Genomic DNA, 14,542 nt, shown 5'->3' with positions numbered 1-14,542 from the left:
CTTCATCATTTCTTTCTGCAAATTCATCAATTTTCACATTTGCACTTTCCACTATTTTGTTAGAAGATTTGATCAGACATTTAAATGCTTTACTTCTAGAAGAATAACCAAGAAATGTTCCTTCCTCGCTTTTCTGATCAAATTTCCCATTTCTCTCATCTTTGTGAACATAACATCTACTCCCAAATATTTTAAAATAACTCACATTAGGTTTCTTGCCATACCAGATTTCATACGGTGTCTTCAAAGTTCCTTTCTTCGGTTGTACTCAGTTCAGGGTGTAAACTATAGTGCTTATTGCTTCTCTCCAAAATGTTTGAGGTACCCTTTTTTCTATCATCAAGGTTCTGACACAATCTACAATAGATATGTTTCTTCTTTCAGCTATTCTATTTTGTTGTGGTGTTTTCAGTGTAGACACTTGTCTCTTTATACCATGATCATTGCAAAATAGGTTTTAAATTCATCAGAAATGAACTCTCCTCCTCTATCAGATCTTAGACATTTCAGCCGTCTTCCTGTTTCATTTTCAACTCTTGCCTTATACCATTTGAAAGGCTTCTAATTTTTCTTTTAAAAACATAACTGACATCATCCTTGAGTAATCATCCACAAATAATATGAAGTATTTATCACCATAATAACTTTGAACTTTCATAGGACCACAAAGATCAGTGTGCACAAGATCTATAATTCCTTTAGAAGTGTAGGACTTACCTGTAAATCTTGATCTTGTCATCTTACCCATCTAACATCCTTGGCACATTGCATTCTCAGGTTTTTCCAAGTTCGGTAGACCTCTTACACAATGCTTCTTACTTATTTTGACCAGATTATCAAAATTTACATGACAAAACCTTTTATGCCATAACCAGGTATCTTCTATTTTTGCATATAGACAATTGTTCTGAGTTGAGTCAAGGTGAAATGTATTACCTCTTGTTTGAGTCCTGGTAGTAGCCAACTTTCCATGTTTGTCATGAACTTTGACAATTCCTTTCTGAAATTCTATTCGGTATCCTATATTGTTTAGTTGTGCTACACTCAACAAATTGTATTTCAAACCTTCAACCCAATATACATCATAACATTTAGCATTGTCAAGAAGTGTAATAGAACCTTTACCTTTCACCGGACATGGTGCATCATTACCAAATCTTATATAACCTCCATTATAGTCTTCTAATTTAACAAACTTGTGTTTATCACCTGTCATGTGATGTGAGCATCCACTATCTATGATCCAAGAATCATTATTATTTATGTGAGATATTAAGGATTTTTCTTCATACCTTTCTTCATCTGATCCATCTTTGATAGCCACATAAACAACTTCCTCTGTCTCAGTCTCATCAGATTTATCATCGTTGGATTCCTCATCAGCCACTAGGCATGTCTTTCTATCTCTCCTTCTGAAGTCTCAATGCCTTCTGTAATGATTGTCTTTCTGTCTCTCATCTTAGTATTCTCTCTTTTCACTAGATTCTTTGTTAGGACAGTTAGAAGCCATATGTCCTATTTTATCACAATTAAAACATTTCAAAGGTAACTTCCCTTTATACTTACCTTTACCTCTCGGTAACCTTCTGGCTAATAATGCTTCAAACTCTTCTTGCTTTCTAATTTCCTCATATAGTTTGTGTACTTCTTCCATGTTTTTGCGAAATCTTTCACTTGCTCCATTGTGATTTCCTTCAGTATACTTATACATTCTATCATTGTAATCATCAGATTCACCAAGATGAAAAGAACTGAATGTTGATTCAACTTTATTTACTAAAGACCCACTATTATCAAAATTGCTTAACTCAAATGCATGTAGCTTATCGATAGTAGCATCCAAGGAGACTGGCATGTTTGGTACAAACCTTAATTCATTAATTGCAGGGACTCGAATGGCATAAGCAAGTAGAAGTATTCTTAGCAACTTACTTGTTACATCCTTTTCTTCAATAGTTCCTCCTACTCCTTTGATTTGATTGACAATTTCCTTTAACCTTGTACTATATTAGATAATGTTCTCACCTTCATTCATTCTCATGGATTCAAGTTGACCTCTTAGACTATCTACTTTTTCTCTCTGAACATGTTCATCACCACCATACACATATATGAGCTTATTCCACATTTCTTTGGCATCATTACAACCATCTAGATCATTAAACTCTGAGTCAGTCAATGCTGATGTTATTTCAATCATTGCTTGAATATGTTCTTGCTTTGCCTTTATCTCTTCCATTTTCATCGAGTAGGTGCTTGGTGCAGTGTAATCATTCTCTAGATAATATGTTGTATATTCTCCAATTCCTAATAAGTGCAGCTTCATCCTTTTCTGCCATGTGGAGAAACTTGACTTGTTCAACTTTGGGGCATCCCTCTTATACATCTTCGGATCTTGCCTCAAGTTCCTTTAAACTTTTCTCCTAGAGTCCAAAGCTCTGATATTAATTGTTAGTGAGATGAGAGGGGGGGGTGAATCATATAAACTCACAATACATATATTCATCAGATTCAACCTTGGTAGCCTTTACTTCAATATGCAACCTAGACTATAAATCATTCAAACTCATAAACTCACAAACTTAAAACATCACAACACATTTAACACCAGATTTAACGTGGAAACCCAAATAGGGAAAAAACCACTGTGGGATTTCGGACCCACTAAGAAATATACCCTTCTAGAGTATGCTCGGTTAAAAGCAAATCCTGTTAAAGATTACATACACATTTCTAGATGTGACTCGGTTAAGGGATTTCCATTAGATCTGTTAGAATCTTCACTTTGTTAGAAGTGACCTTGTCAAAGGATTTCAAACACTCATTCAGAATGTTACCTTGCTAGAGGATTTACAAATAAGACTGTTAGGTCCACTTAGTTTAGAGATTTCCTATCACTTATAGAATAAATAACAGTAATAAAATATATCTGCAACTTCACATCTGAAATGCTAAAGCAGATTTTATGTGCTCAATGTACTCAAGATAATCTTGTCATGAGACTTATCTTTCTCCTTGCTGGGCTTCTCAATCTATTCTACAATCAGATCTTCAATCTTCTGTACTTGGTAATCACCTCTGTAGCATCACTGTGCTTCTAGTTTGCCCACTTTTCTTGTTCTACACCTATTCTTAATTTATAAGCAATTCCTAACCGCTTAATCTCCTTGATCACATTTCACATGATCAATCTTAGCCATCAGATCATCATACTTGACTAGGTTCATTGAATCCTTCGATCTGAAAAATGTTTTATCACGCCTTGGAACTTGTATTCCTTCCTTGGTACTTGTGCTAGGTGACCGTTCAATCTGCGCTGTAGATCTGACACTTGTATTTTCATTGTCATAGATCCTCAACAAACTTCTTGCATGACATACCAATCATTTATAAATCTCCAGCTCATTGGCATCCTTCATTTAATAATGCTCTTATTTCATCCAATGCATTCTGTTACTGCTCAGTTGTTACTTGGTTAATACTGAACTTTTACTCGGTAGACATTCTGCCTTCATTAACCGATATCGATAACCTTAGTGTTTACCGACTAGCTCCTTGCTCGGTAACATAGAACAGTATCAAACCTTTACTCATTCTATTGCATGAAATATTTTCTCCTTCTTGTTCAGTCTTTGAATACACATATATAAGATATCAAAACAATCAAAACAACATAATCTTGTCACTTTCTAACTCGGTAATCGTTACCCATTGAATAACTCATTACTCCCCTTCATTCTCATCTTTTATGTGTCACTTACTGACATCTTTATACTTATCAACATACTCATTAAGATATTACAACATCATACTGAATCAGAAAATCAATTGCTTAACATCAATGACAAAATAATAATATTAAGACAGTAATCATCCTTTATCAATTATATCATTTATTTGCAACAATCTTCTCAATTTTATTGTAATGCCAATAGAATCAATAGCTTGTTGAATGTTGATGTTTATAGAACTTTTTGGGAATAACCTGTAGGATTAGCGACCTAGTTGTTTGAGCTAGTCTTTGACAATATGTGATGGTATAGAGACAAACTTCAAGAATAATTTTGATACTGACGTTTTGACACTTTGGTTTTGATATGGTGTTTCAAGTGTTAGAAAGCTTTTTGTATTACTCTTTTTGATCAAACTTTTTTCAGCATTTTGTTGGAATTTTGCTCACTTGTAGATGATAATTTTCTTCAATTTTTCTGCCCATTTGGAACATGTTACAGACATACAACACACAATGTCTAATAAAAAAAATGCACAAGCAAGTACAAATCTTATGGTAGGCTGAGACAATAGTTGTTGAATTTCACATGGGGTTTCCCCCGAGGCTACGCTATTCAAAGCGGATATTTAGATGCTTGACCCCACTAGCTTCACCCTCGACACTCACTTCTTTGGGGCAGCCAAGCATCAGTTTCCATGAAAACTCCCCATGGCAAACTTTATATCTATACCAGGAACCATATGTATGTGAGCTGCTTTAGAGGTTCGACCTCTTGCGCCAACAACTAGAAGGATTTTGGCAACTAGTACAAGTGATTTTTAGTAAAGGCTTCTGGTCATGTGGCCATACATGCGACACTTTCAGCTCTATAAATACAGAATGTTCCCAACCTATAGAGGTTATGATCCATAAGGTTTATGGGGAAACTTAGTGTCGGTATGAACTTATCAACACGTGTTGTTTGGGACTTTCGTCACAAACACGATTTATTTATAGTGGATTGGAAGGACTCGGTATTAGCCCATTTCCACTTTAGGTCATTCCTCTCTCACTAGCCCCCTCAAGGAATCTCGGGAAGGCAGACCCTCTAAAGGATTTAATTGCTTGAAAAGTAAAGAAAGCATAAAAGAGTGGGTTTGGCTTTTTGATCATCCAATTAAGGGGAGAGCATATACCTACCACTTTCGAGACACAGAGTACAAGTGTTCTTTTTAACATTTTCAAAGCAATTGTTGGCTAAGTTCTATTTGGAGATGTTGCTCCAACAAACATGGTGTTTATTTTAGCCCTCTTAAAAGTCTATGTGCAACTATTTTAGAGAAAATATTAAAAATGCAAGTTGCATGTTGTCAATTCATCCTCTTAGTTAAATTAGATGAACAAGATATGATATGTTACTTCCCAAAACAAGACTTTTAATTAACTAGATGATGAAATGCATAAAATTTGCCTTAAATACCATCCAACACATGCATGTTAGTAATATGTAAAATCTGATTTCTTGGACATTTGGACCTGCAAGAATTTTATTTTTGTCAGTTTGTAAATAGAAGTGCTAATCTAACACATGCGCTATCTTTTTGCTCAAAAGCGCTAACCTGTAGGTCAAAAGCGCTAACCTAGACTGCAAAAGCGCTACTCTATGGATACAAAAGCGTGATTTCTTTGACAAATGTGCTAACTTAGGACACAAATGCGTGAACCCGTAATGCAAATGCGCAAACTTTAAAATAAAAGCGCTAACCTAAAATGCTCATGCACTAAACTAAAGTGCAAATGCGCTAACCTAGAAGGCAAATGCGCTAACCTGCAGAACAAAAGTGCTATCAGAATTCATACATGCGTGAATCTGCATTACAAATGTGTTAATTTAACTTTTTGCAAGATTTTTAAAGGTATATGCGAGGTCCATGAGCCCCACGGTGGGTGCCAAAATGTGTCGACTTGAATTTCATCCTCAAAATGTTACCTGTAATAAGTTAGTTTCACAAAATACAAATGGAAATGCTACAAGAAATCCAAATTCAACCAATGAAACTACATGAAGTACATATGAAATAAAATACTGATATTACCTTCATGGTTTATGTCTCTTTCTGTCCTAACTCCACTGTTCCTGGTTGCAGATGTTGTGCTCTCAGACAATGCACTGATGGCTTCCAAGATGGCATATGAAGAATGGACTGATAACTTGTAGTTAACTGGTACTATGATATGCAATACTACATGATTATGCTAAATGATAATTGCTATTGCTATTGCTATTTGCTATTTGCTATTTGCTATTTGCTTCAAGATTAGAACTCACGGATGCATATGATTGATTTGAAGACTAACTCTCTATCAACTGAAGCTCTTGATTTTATAGACCTTGAGAGGATTAGATGATGTGGCTTAGATTAACGGTCATGATCAGATCTGTAGATTTGGATGGTTGTGAGCAAAGGTGAAGGTTGAGAGAAAGAGGGAAGGAGAAGACAAGTGTCACTCATCTCAGCTTGACTGGGTTGTTGACTGAGAGAATCTAGGGATGGTTGGAGAAGATTTAGGCATGATAGGACAAGTGGACTCAAGTCCTTCCTAAGATGTAGAGGGTGTTGGAAAAGGGGGATTAAATAATTTAAGAAATCATTTAATATTTGAGACTATAGGGTAGGAGAATAACTATTAAATATTGGATATTTAATTGTTTGGAGAAGATAATTAAATATTAGATATTTAATTAATTAGAGGACATAATTAAATATTAGATATTTAATTAACCTGGTTAAAAGGATAATTAAATATTAGATATTTAATTAATTGGAGGAATAGGATAGATGAATTAATTAATAAAATATTAATTAATAGAAAGACACGAAAATGAATTAAATAAATTAATCTTTTCAAATTAACTATTTAATAGAAGAATAATTATTAAATAAATATAAAATATTTATTTAATTGCTCATAGCCATTTTTATGTGTATACAACTTCCATCAAGCATGTATCTATGTCTACCATAAAATAGATAGAATCCTCATACCGATTGTCTACCTTTGTCGATATGTGTTCCCTAGCATGCATTTCCTTCTGAAATTTCTTAAAATATCCCCATGAAATATCATCAAAAAAAAATTTCAGGATCCTAATACGGTTCTTCATCTACAATAGGGTAAGTGTCCCAATTATCCATTGTACATCACCAATACCAGGAAAAAGTTTTGGAAATAAAAGAATAAGCCCATGATAAGCTATCCAAACTTGAATCTGATCTTCTTGTCCTTCTTGACTGCTTCCAAATTTGCCACTAATTGACTCCTTAGAGCTTCAGTCAAGTCATAGTCCACATTTTCCTTAACCATCTGGTATGCAGTGTGAATTGCTGCTTCTGGTATATTGTTCATTCGACTTGAGTAGAAAATTCTATAGCCAATCACCATAGATGCAAATTTAAAAATGGGATCATTAATATCATTCACAGTCATGGCTCTTTTATCCCATCTAGATCTAGTTAACTTCTCAACATCATTCTTGGGTATAGACCTAAGCAATGGTACTTCACCGGTTAAGCAGAAGTTAGTTACAACATGGATTGCTTCCTTAGTGATTTTGTGAGGTTCGACCAACCACATGAACTGATCATGAATGCGGCTCAAAACAAATTTCACCAACTCGTCATCAAAATCATCAATAAAATTGATTGCATGTGATGAAAACCTTTATCGGCTATGCTTCTGAATTGTTCTTTCAATCTACCATGTTCATTGCACAAAGATCTGTATTGATCATAAATAACTGCAACTCCCAAGTCTTCAAGTTTGCAGTGATAAAATAATCTTACATCCTCTACATAGAAAACACCATTCGGTACACTAGATAGGGCACCGACATGGTCAGTTTCCTCCAACTTGTATGGATGTTGTTTGTATTCAGGTCTTGCCCTCTTGGTCACATCAACTAGATGCGGAGTATCCATATTACAATATGCAAAAATTTGAAGCAAAGAGTAAGATTCACTGATAAATACCTTTTCTGCTTCGGTGCTAGGGTTTCCAACTGTAAAAAAATTTCAATACTCGATCACTGAATCAAACTTCACTTTGATTGCCTTGGATGCTGGTAAATGATCTAAATGTTGCTTGCACAAACTTATCTCTTCTCTGCTCGCTTTGCCAAGAGTTCTCAAGATGTAAAGTGACAGATGAAATTCAAAAAGTTCTATTTATTTGCACTCTAACTACTACAATAAATTCATTTACTGACAAAACCCTAAAATGCCTTAACAAACTCTAAAGCATATTACCTTTAGCAAAAACTCAAAGATATTTACCGGTTATGATCCAAAAACACATCAAAAAGCATCAGAATATGCAGATTCAACTTACAGTACATCATCTAGGGGTTCAACTCAAGATTTGACAATAATCTCACCCCAAGTTGTAGAAACAACTTAGTTTGTCAAAGATGGATTCTCCACATTAGGTGAAGAATCCGATTCCTCGAAGGGTTTGTTATCACTCTTCTTCTTCCAGATCTTACTCATCTCAGCTCTGGTTTCTTCAATATCAACCTTCTGCTTTCCTTTCCGACCTGCAGGAAGATTCACCAGTTGGTTCTTGTGTGTTCTGCAAAACTTGGCAATGTGTCCCAGTTTGTTGCAATGATAGCATGCCATTCCAGATGCTCTCCATGGTCCTGCATTGCCTCTTCCTGTTCTTCTTCTGTAGTTCATTGCCACATGTCCAAATTTATTGTAGATTGAACAAGTCACATTGACTCTCTTTTCTATCTCAAAAGGACTAGACCGATTAACATAGGGTCTTTGCAAAATTGTGTTCCTAGGTAAGTGCACCAAGATGGTGAACAAAAAGGGGGGTATAAGTGGCCACTTTTTTTTGGAAAATAGGTAAACCTGAACTTCAAAGAGATATTTGAAGGTCATGCACTAAAAACTAGGAGTTGAGAAAAGAATAAGAATTTTAGTGCTCTGAATCTAGTTTCTAAACTACTAGAGTTTTTTAAAATTGGGTAAGATTAAGAGGGTCAAACCTTTCACGCACGAAAAACTGTTCCTAATTTTTTTAGAAAAATAATAACATAGCTATTTTTGTGCGCTGCATAAAATATATAGTTATATTTACTAGATTGCAAAACCATTTGGTAGGATGATAGGTAAGAGTGAGATCTAGAAGTTGTGTATTTTTTTGTAATTTTCCATTGAGTATTTTTTTTTATGATTTTTTGAAGTGACCGCATCCTGAAAATTTGGTACCTGTTCGTGCGTTGGGTATAACTTGCATCAAAATAATCAAAAATGCAAAATTCTTTTTTTAAAAGTGTATAGAATCTAGTGCATAACAATAAAATGTAATTTATTTTGAATTTGGTCAACTATATAAAAGTTATTAAAAAAATGGTAGACATATGTCTGTGAGGATTGTCAAGGCATTGGTAAAGAAAATTAAAGTCTATTGTGCTAAGATTATGGTGGTAGTTTAAGAGATACCCATTTGATCATTTGTAAACTTGATGATGACAAAGTCAAGAAATCATGTTGGAAGATGAAAAAATGTGTAAAGGGACAAAAGTAGGGGGAAAATGGGCTTGCAATTTTTAGGATCGTTTTCCAACCCTCTTACCAAGCCAAAACCCACACGGGTTTTGAAAAATAAAATGTACTATTCACAACTCTTCATAACCCGCACGGGTTTTGAAAAATAAAAATTACTATTAATAGTTCTACATAACCCGTATGAGTTATGTAGAACTAAAACCATTATTTTGTATTTCAAAAAAACTGTACGAGTTATGAAGACATAATAATGTATGCTTATAAACTTAGCATTTACTACACATATGTACAAACATACATATATAATATGTGTTTATGTATGTATATATGCATATCTATAGTTATATATACATATATTTATATAGATATATGTATATATGTTTGTATACATGCATGTCTCCCTTCTTTTCCACTCTCTCTCTTGTCTTCCTTCCCCCATCACCATATTTGTCTATTCTGAGCCCTAATTACCCTCCTTGAGTTCTATCTCATCTCTCTCCCCCTCACACTTCTCTCTTTATCGAGTCTCTCACCCTTTTCTCCTTCTCTCTCTCTCTCTCTACCCTATCCTATTCTCCCCCTCTCCCCCTTCTCTCTCTTTCTCTCCCCCACTCTCCTTCTCTCCCCTCCCCCTACCCCTCTCATTATCTTATCCTATTCTCTCTCTCTCTCTCTACCCTATCCTATTCTCCCCCTCTCCCCCTTCTCTCTCTTTCTCTCCCCCTCCCTCTCCTTCTCTCCCCCCTCCCCCTCCCCCTCTCGTTATCTTATCCTATTCTCTCTCTCTCTCTCTCTCTCTCTCTACCCTATCCTATTCTCCCCCTCTCCCCCTTCTCTCTCTTTCTCTCCCCCTCCCTCTCTTTCTCCCCCATCCCCCTCCCCCTCTTGTTATCTTATCCTATTCTTTCTCTCCCCATCCCCCCCCTCTCTCTCTCTCTCTCTCCTATTCTCCCCATCTCCACCCTTCCTCTCCCTCTCCCCCAATCTCCTCTCTCCCCCCTTTCTCCCTCCCTCTCTCATATTATCTCTCTCACCCCCCCCTCTCTCTCTCTCTCCAATCTCCCTCTCTCTCCCTCTCCCCCTCTCCTTTTCCCAACCTCCCTCCCTCCCCCCTCTCTCTCTCTCTCTCCTTTTCCCAATCTTCCTCTCTCCTTCTCCCCCTCTACTTTTCCCAATCTCCCTCTCCTCCTCTCCCTCTCCCTCTCCCTCTCTCCCCCTCTCATTTTCCTATTCTCTCTTTCTCTCTCCTTTTCCTAATCTCCCCGTCTCTCCCTCTCCCTCTATCCCCCCCCCCCCTCTCTCTCTCTCTCTCTCTCTCTCCCCCTCTCTTCCTATCCCCTTGTCTCTCTGTCTCTAACTCTCTCTCCCTCTCCCCCTCTCCTTTTTCTAATCTCCCTCCCTCCCCCTCTCCTTATCCTATTATGTCTCTCTCTCTCTCTCTCCTTATCCTATTCTCTCCCTCTCTTCTTATCCCCTATTCTCTCTTACCCCCTCTCCCCATACTCCCTATCTCCCTATCTCTCTCTCTCTCTCTCTCTCTCTCTCTCTCTCTCTCTCTCTCTCTCTATCTCTATCTCCCCCTCCTTGTCCCTCTCTCCCTTCTCTTTCTTTCCCTATCTCTCTCCATCTCTTCCTATCTCCTACTCTCTCTCTTACCCCCTCTCCCCCTACTCTCTCTCTCTCTCTCTCTCTCTCTCTCTCTCTCTCTCTCTCTCTCTCTCTCTCTCTCCCTCTCCCTCTCCCCCTCTCCTTTTCCCAATCTCCCTTTCTCTCCCTCTCCCCCTCTCCTTTACCTAATTTCCCTCTTTCTCTCTCTCTCTCTCTCTCTAACTCTCTCTCCCTACCCCTCTCCTTAACCTATTATATCCCTTTCTTCCTACTCCCTACTCTCTCTCTCTCTCTCTCTCTCTCTCTCTCTTAATCTTATTCCTATTCTCTCTCTCTCTCTCCCTCCCTCCCTCTCTCTCTCTCTCTCTCTCTCTCCCTCTCCCTCTCCCTCCATACCCCTCTCCTTATCCTATTAATATTCTCTCTCTCTCTCTCTCTCTCTCTCTCTCTCTCTCTCTCTCCCTCCTATTCTCCCTCCACACCTCTCTCCTTATCCTATTCCTATTCTCTCTCTCTCTCTCACCCTCTCCTTTTCCCAATCTCCCTCTCTCTCTCTCTCCCTCTCCCCCTCTCCTTTTCCCAATCTCCTGCTCTCCTTTACCTAATCTCCCTCTTTCTCCCTCTCCCTCCATACCCCTCTCCTTATCCTATTCCTATTCTCTCTCCCTACCTCTCTCCTTAACCTATTATATCCCTTTCTTACTACTCCCTACTCTCTCTCTCTCTCTCTCTCTCTCTCTCTCTCTCTCTCTCTCTCTCTCTTCCTCTCCCTCTCTTAATCCTATTCCTATTCTCTCTCTCTCTCCTATTCTCCCTCCATACCCCTCTCCTTATCCTATTCCTACTCTCTCTCTCTCTCCTATTCTCCCTCCATACCCCTCTCCTTATCCTATTCCTATTCTCTCTCTCTCTCTCTCTCTCTCTCTTCCTATCCCCTCCTCTCTCTATCTCTAACTCTCTCTCCCTCCCCCTCCCCTTAACCTATTATATCCCTTTCATCCTACTCCCTACTCTCTCTCTCTCTCTTCCTCTCCCTCTCTTAGTCCTATTCTCACCCTCCCTCCCTTCTCTTTCTCTCCCTCTCTTAATCCTATTATCACCCTCTCTCCCTTCTCTTTCTGTCCCCCCCCCCCTCTCTCTCTCTCCCCACTTCCTATTTGGTTCCTAGTTCTATATAACCCATACGGGTTATGTAGAACTAAGGCAAAAAATTATAGTTCTGCATAACCCGCAGGTTTCTAAAAAGTATAATGTTCCTCAAATACAGGTTTTGAGGAACTTTTGATTTTTTATTATAAAATATAATGTTCCTTAGAATCCATACGGGTTTTGAGGAAATTTTTATTTTTTTAATTGTTTTTGGCTAGGCTTGGTATTACCAAGCCTAGAACATTTTTGAATTTCTAGAACACGCATGGGTTATGAAAAAATTCTTCTTTTTTTTTGCATGTGACCACTTTGTTGTTCACCATCTTGGTGCACTTACCCTCCTTCGGTTAGTGAAATTCCTTCTCCAATCACCAATAGGTCTTTGGTTCATGTGAGGTGATAGATTATTTGCTCCATATCTGCATTCAATTGATCTATGCCCATACATGTTGCATGTATAACAATAACCTTCAAATCTTCTAGGTACATATCTAGTATTAGGTCTATAACCAGTATTAGCATCATATCTGCTTCTACAAACATTAGCAGTATGTCTTGGTTTATGACAGTTAAAGCAAACAGGTTTGTAAGCTTTCTTACTGGTAGACTTCTGGGCCTTAGGAGCAGTTTTACCTTCATGCATGTCGCTCTTGGTACTAGAAGGTTCTCCCTTCTTAGATGTATTGTGACCTAACCTAGATGTATCACCTTTCATCCTCTGAGACTGGATCTGTTCATCTGGCATAGAGGAGCTCTTGCTGAATTTATCAAGCTTCTCATTGGCCTCAACAAGTTCCTTTGTAAGATCTTCATTTCTTTTCATGAGGGTCTCTCTAAGAGACATTTCCATTTCAAGATCTGACTATAATGCTTCTTTTTATTCCTTCTCCTCATGCCAATGTTCATACAAAGTTGCATTGTCCTGCTTGATATTAAAGATTTCATGCTCTTTATCTCGGATCTGATCCTCAGTCTTTCTTCTAGCTTCAAGTTCCTCACTCATCTAGATTGTAAGTGCTTCCAACTCTCTTCTCAGGTTAGTCTTCCCACCATTCAACTTCTCCACTTCTTCAACTAGTGCATCAATGTTCACCTCATCTGAGGAGCTTCTGTCAGAGATCTCCAATAATTGTTTGGTTAATTCCTTCCTGCTATCTAGTGATGTCTTATACTTGCCTCTTAGGGTTTCTAGCTCATCCATGGTTTCAGCAAGTTCTCTAGCCATCTCTCTATAGCTCATTCCTTCACCCATATTTTCCTTAGGATTAGAGATCCCTTCCAAGCAGTTAAGCCTTAAGGAAGTTAGGCTTTAATATCAATTGATGAACTTATAAGGTACTAAGAGGGGGGGTGAATCAGTGATAGTAAAAACAACACAAATCTTAATATCAATTTCACCAACTTAAAACTCAATAGACATGTAAGAAATAACGCCAAGTATGCAATCACCACACAAAGAATAAACCACATGACACAAGAGTTTATACATGGAAAACCCAAATGGGAAAAACCACGGTGGGAGTTAGTACCCACAAGATCCACTATTTGCAGTATAGAGATCTGAGCGATTAAGTTCTACAACACTTGGTTAGGGACACACCCTGTTACAAGTGTCTAAGCCCAATTAAGAGCTTTACATAAAGTCTTGTGAGGACCAACCCTGTTAGGAGCTACCCAAGTTACTGGGATTTGCAAACACAAGTTAATGTGTCACCTGGTTATAGGATTTAATGATCTAAACTTTTAGGATTTGACTACACCCTGTTAGGAGTGACCTTGTAAGAGGATTTTCTTGTTGCAACTGTTAGGGAGACAACAAGTATAAAATGATCTCAGTATAACACCTTCTATGTCTGATAAGATCCACTTAAAAACATTACAACATCACAAATACTTCATCTCTCAACTCCTCTGATCTTCACACTATTAGAAATACACAATTCGCTCATCATCTATCACACTATCAAGCTCACGTATATATATATATATATATATATATATATATATATATATATATATATATATATATATATATATATATATATATATATATATATATATATATATATATATATATATATATATATATATATATATATATATATATATATATATATATATATATATATATATTTTCATACCTCATCACACAATTAAAATTATCATAAGGTCGACTAGAACCTTATTACAATTCCCTAGGTTCAATCCATATAGACAATCTTGCATTGTACGCTTTAGTTATGTTAGCCACAGACATAAAAAAATCCAATATTGTGTTGTTTTATCGATCTAAGTGATTTTCATCACTACTGGTTAAGTCTCCATCAACTAGTTTGCTCTGACAAACAAATCTTGTTCACCTGATCGATTGCACGTGTGGTCATGAAAATATCTTCATCTGATAGTCTTCAATGTTGCTGCAAAAGCACATCATCTCAATCTTCATGATTTTCATGTACCGGTTGTCGGTATGTAACACTGTCTGTCATTTACTGGT

Source organism: Cryptomeria japonica, chromosome 2 (genome assembly GCF_030272615.1).
Source record: "Cryptomeria japonica chromosome 2, Sugi_1.0, whole genome shotgun sequence".
NCBI classification, from domain to species: domain Eukaryota; kingdom Viridiplantae; phylum Streptophyta; class Pinopsida; order Cupressales; family Cupressaceae; genus Cryptomeria; species Cryptomeria japonica.
Note: the sequence above shows the minus strand (reverse complement) of the source record.